Below are 5,385 nucleotides of genomic sequence, written 5' to 3'. Positions count from 1 at the left end.
AATACCTTTTAATGTAAATCCCAAAAAAAAAAATCAAATTAAAAATAAATAATAAAACATGTATTTTTCCATTTTGCAGTTCATTCATATCAGTTTATATTTATATATATATTTATATATATTTATTATATCTAAATATTTTGCTCACAGATCATTATTAACATTCTTTATATAATTCAATTTTATTTACTCTCCCCATTTTATTATTTTTATTTTTATTTTTAGCTGAAAAGACATAAAGGCAGTCAGCCCAGTGGTGTTTCTGGAGAGGGATTCCTTCAGAAATGGAGAAGACAGAAAGCTGCGGAGGCAGATATATGCAGCAGTAAGTCTGTGATAGTTTGTCTCTTTTATCAAACATTCCTGCTGTTATAATTTGTACAGCATTTGTTGTTTCTTAAACTGTTGCACTGTCCAAATACCCACACTTGCCATCTTTTCACTTGACCACTTGATTACTTATTTGAAGTCTTTCCTGTATTTGGCCTAGTGTTCGAGTGAGCATGATAACCACAAGTGTGTGTCGAACTTTTCATGACCTGATGACTGTGTTTCCCAATCCTGATCCTGGAGAACCCCAGCACTGCACGGTTTTGGCGTCTCTCTTATCTGCCTTGGAGTCTTCACTGATGAGCTGATGAGTTGAATCAGGTGTGTTTGATCAGGGAGACATCTCAAATGTGCAGTGTTGGGGTTCTCCAGGACCAGGATTGGGAGCCACTGCCTTATGGGACACTTATGTGTTTACAGAGATTTTTAATAACTAATTATCAATATTTCACATACTGTACATTGGACAGCTTCCCATGACCTCTTGTGAGATCTCGGCAAAAAGTCTGACGATTTATTCCAAAACATGATGCATGATGGGATACACTTAGCTTTGTATAGCGCTCCGGAGCAGTATTGGAGAGGTTTAGTGTGTGTTAAGGACGCTGTGCTTTGGCATTATTAAGACCGGGGACAGTCTCGTTCACACACTGTCACGTACACACACTCTCAAGTTTTTACAGAGGCTGCTTTTATGGTCTAAACAAAACACAGTGTAATGTATAAGTTGAATGTAATTTAATATTTCCTTCCTTTCTGTCTTACAGGATTGTTTGAGGATAACGCTGTAGCTCCATCATGCACAAGGACTCACCTCGTTTACTCTTTATCCCCCGCACACACAGAAATGGTCCCTGGATCAGTGATTAGACTTTGCAGTGGTTTGATTTTTGCAGAAGATGTAACTTTGTTTTAATTATAAGCTCATAATGAATACACTACAGAACCAGTGATGAAAACAATAGTTACAAATAGCGCTCCATATTAAAAATATATTGCACACTTGACATGCATGTCTTCATGGTGTTTTTTTGTGAGTTTGAAACATTTACATTGTGTTGTATAACATTTTGGTCACAACACTTTTTCCAGTGTTCTCTGAAAGACATACTGTATTTACTGTTTTGTTTTTTAATAAAAGCATTTTCATTTGCATACTGAAAATAGTTAATGTTTACAACATAACTGCCTTTTTATTCTTTATGGTGGCAAAAATGAGCTTGGTGACAGAGGATGCAGTGTAGTAATTTGGGCATGTTGTCTTTAAATGAGTTTGACATATAAATAAATAATGGAAGATCCTTACAAAAATATGCATGTTTATTATGCTTTATGTATTTATTTGTTCATTCATTCATTCATTTATAATTTCAGTTTTTATTCCTAGAGTTCAAATGGTAGAGAATGGTAAATCACAGAAACACAAATGTGAACAATTTTAACTTTAAAACACAATGTAATATACAATGTAAATTTTAGAAGCACGTCATTTGATTAGTAAATATATTTGTCTTTGGTCAAAAAAAAAAAAAAAATACAAATCTTAAAAATGTGTCTTATATTTATTATAGAGGAATCTGTCTGTTGGATACAACTGCGACTGCTGGGCATGTGCACATCAATATTGCCCAATGTTTGTCAAGCTGAACAACGGAGGAAGGTGAAGACGTTAATAAAACCGAATCTAATAAGTAGCAAGCTTAATCTATTGTTAACCGAATCTATCCCTTCAGCCGAAAAACGAAAGACGTTGGTCATACATGGATAAGGAAGTGTGTCGCTGCTGCTCAGCTTTGATGTCATTGGCTATGAATTTTCAGGACAGTCTGTGGTTGGACTATCTTTTAACCCATATTAAACAGCGCATCATGTAAAAAAAGTATGTTTTGCTGCTATCATCACATTAGTAATATATTAAGTCAACAATGAAGTGTTGCTATCTTGACAAAAATGACATCTTTAGCGAGATCCTAATCCTAACCCTCAGCATAACTTCAATGAACTACAAAAAACAGCCCCCTAGTGTTGCCTTTGCATAGATAGAACGACGGAGGCTTGTGGGTAATGTAGTTTAAAACTTTTTATTAACGAAACGAAATAAATTATTTATTTTAAGGAAAACTGGATATCTAAATATGTTTATTGTGCAAACCTCTATGATATATTTGAGAGGCAGGCTGAAATGTGGTATTTTACAGTGAGCAATATTTAAAATGCCTTTATGTCAGCTTTCCATTTATTTCTGAAAACTGAGCTCAACATTATTTTATCAGCATAGCATAAGTAATAATCCTGCCCATTTTCTCTTTGATATGTTAATTGGACTCTGATGTACAGCCTTTTGAAATGTACAGTTTTGGGCTCTTCCGGGGGGTGCTACTGGGCCCCTGGGGGTAGAAGGGCAGTAAAACCTACATATATGTATTCTCCTCATGATGGACAACAAACTGAGCTGAGTCACATTTATATCTGACAGTTTTCACAGTCCTCTGTTTTCTATTCTATTCATCATGACTATTATACCTTTTGACAGGACATTGTGAGGCCATCTGATGAAACATTGAAAAATTAGAAAGAAATGATTTAATAATGAAAATAATAGATTATTTATTTGATTTTTGAAGTATATGGCAAGAAATATAATGGATGAACCTGCAACAACTTGCCTTTATCTATTCCCCACCTGTAAAGCAGTAATCAAGGACAATGTATACACATTGTGATACTTCACTATTACCCAAGGACAAATTCATGCAGTGCTAAGAATATTAATTTATATATATATATATATATATATATATAACTATTTAGCAAAAATCAGTGTAAAAATGTCCTCCTCACCCCCGTATCTTGCTCCTCAGGTGCTGGACATCATGTGTGTGCTCTTGGTTTTAATGCAGTACAAGATCCCATTGATCATTCCTGCTACATTCGCAGTTATCCCTCAAGTGTTTGTAACAATAAAGCCCATGGCACCATCTTGTAATGCAGAATAATTAATCTCGTAACTCCCTTTATTTCACTAAAAAATGTGCATATTTGTTACTAAAATATAAAAAAAATTACTTTCTGGTGTACTGATGTCCCAGATGTTATTAATCCGATCAAAAATGTTTATGTCTTAAATAAAAAAATAATCCAAATAATTAATATGTAGTTTTTCCAAGTCTAAAATAAACACATATCAGCCTACCTAGTAAAATTATGTATTTAACAAGAATCTTCAGAACACAATATTCACCATTTTCATTTTATTGAAGCATAGACTATAAAGTTGATAAAGTAGCATCAAGACGAATAAGATTCAATGAAAATAATCATCATCAAAAATACATTAACCTCATATTTAAATCAGTTCACACAGATGAGTGATGAAATGTCCTTAAAAGTCACACAGTCCCATCCAGTCAACTGTGATACAGATCATGTGATACATATAAGACATGAGATACTGTTCCAGAAAATAATGATTCCCATCACCACATCTAAACTGGTTTCATCTCCCCATCGTGTTCTTCTTCTCTCGTGTCTGGAAACAGTTTGTGGCTGATATCCAGCACTGATGTGGTGTAGCTTGTTCTCAGCCAGAGGATCTCTCAGTCCTAAGATCCCAGACCTGGTCAAAATGAAACAAACAATCCAGATGAAGTTGTTTAATGGACAGAGAGCTCAGCTTATGTTCTGTGTGATTTTAGCAGTGTGAGCAACTATGACCCTTGTAGTACTGTACACTTACCATTCTTCAAGCTGTTTTGAGACCTTTTGAGAAGCTTTTTCTCTGAAGAGAATTTAGCACATCCTCTTCTTTCACTCCTTTCAAGAGCATCACTTGGTCAAAACCCCTCATTTGGCTGATGAGATCATCTGTACAAATTAAAATACTGCAATAAAAATTAAAGAATTAAGAAAAAGTTACAGAGGCAAAAGGTCTTGCTCATGAGACTGCATTAGCATGTGTAGTTCTCAGAGACTCTAGAATTCATCTATTGTTGCAGTAAATTTGTTTTTTTCCTCTAGAATCTTTCTCCAAAGTTCCTGACTTCTCTCACAAATGTGTTTTAGTCTGTGCAGTGTAAGGCCTGGCTTCAAACCAATCCACTATCAATTCACAATTTATAACATAACATTTAGAAAACAATGAAATAATGTACATTGGGGTTTATATCAACTAAACCAATTTCATGATACTTGTCTACTTTTAAAACAGGTGGTGTGTTTTTAAAAACATAATATTAAAAATGTCCAGTCACACTTTGCTAACATGCTGTAATTGTAATAGTAAAAAAAGAAATCAAGGCTGACATGACCAGTTCTGTGAGAGATCATCATAAAATGTTGTATAACACAGCATTGCTTCAACACACACATACCAGAGGACTTCTGTTTGTTTGAGCACAAGATGGCCATCTTCATTCCTCATCCTGAGCAAATCATTTCCTTGGTCTGCCTTCTCTTCTGTGAAACAAGATAATCTCTACTTACTCTGTGTGCAATTAATATTGCTCATTAAACATAATTAAGTTAATTTAAAGTAAGATTCAGACCAGAGCATTTGAGGAGTAAATGTTGATTAAAAAAAATATTCTAAACAAATGTACCTGGGAAGAGCTGATCATGGCAAGATTCGCTGAGACTCAGTAATAGCTCTTAGTTTTTAAAAAGGTTTGTGAGGGTTGGCTCTTGAGTGAGTTGTTGAGCTTGATATTTTAGACCTGAAAAAGAAGAACAGCATTAGGATTATCTGCAAAAAATCCTGTAAGACAGAAAGAAGGAAATATTATTAATTACGTGCAACTTGTACATTACACCTCTGTAAAGATGCTGTATAATTAAAAGTTAAATGCATCCATTATTGAAAGCAAGTAATTAATAGTAAGCTATAGTCATATGAATTCTTTTGATAGTGTCAGATGAGGCTGTCCTGGGGCTTGTACAATATCATACAAGTGTTAAACTGGATTATTAAGACTGTGATGTGTTTAGGGATCATTTTTAAGACTTTGACCCTGTCCAGATACCCACACTTACCCACACAGTATGTGAAATATTGATAAT

The 5,385-nt window shown here is 34.4% G+C and overlaps 1 long non-coding RNA gene across 1 annotated transcript; it reads right to left on the bottom strand.

Annotated features, from left to right (window-relative positions):
• Positions 1–3,800: 3,800 nt before the first annotated feature.
• LOC127946289 (uncharacterized) lies at positions 3,801–5,120 on the bottom strand. Its single transcript, XR_008151056.1, has 4 exons — positions 4,929–5,120; positions 4,701–4,785; positions 4,067–4,194; positions 3,801–3,946 (listed from the first exon to the last, which is right to left on the bottom strand). It is a non-coding gene; the product is annotated as an uncharacterized LOC127946289 (long non-coding RNA).
• Between the last annotated feature and the right edge of the window lie 265 nt (positions 5,121–5,385).

Source organism: Carassius gibelio, chromosome A24 (genome assembly GCF_023724105.1).
Source record: "Carassius gibelio isolate Cgi1373 ecotype wild population from Czech Republic chromosome A24, carGib1.2-hapl.c, whole genome shotgun sequence".
Taxonomy (NCBI): domain Eukaryota; kingdom Metazoa; phylum Chordata; class Actinopteri; order Cypriniformes; family Cyprinidae; genus Carassius; species Carassius gibelio.
This window is presented reverse-complemented; position numbering and strand designations above follow the sequence as displayed.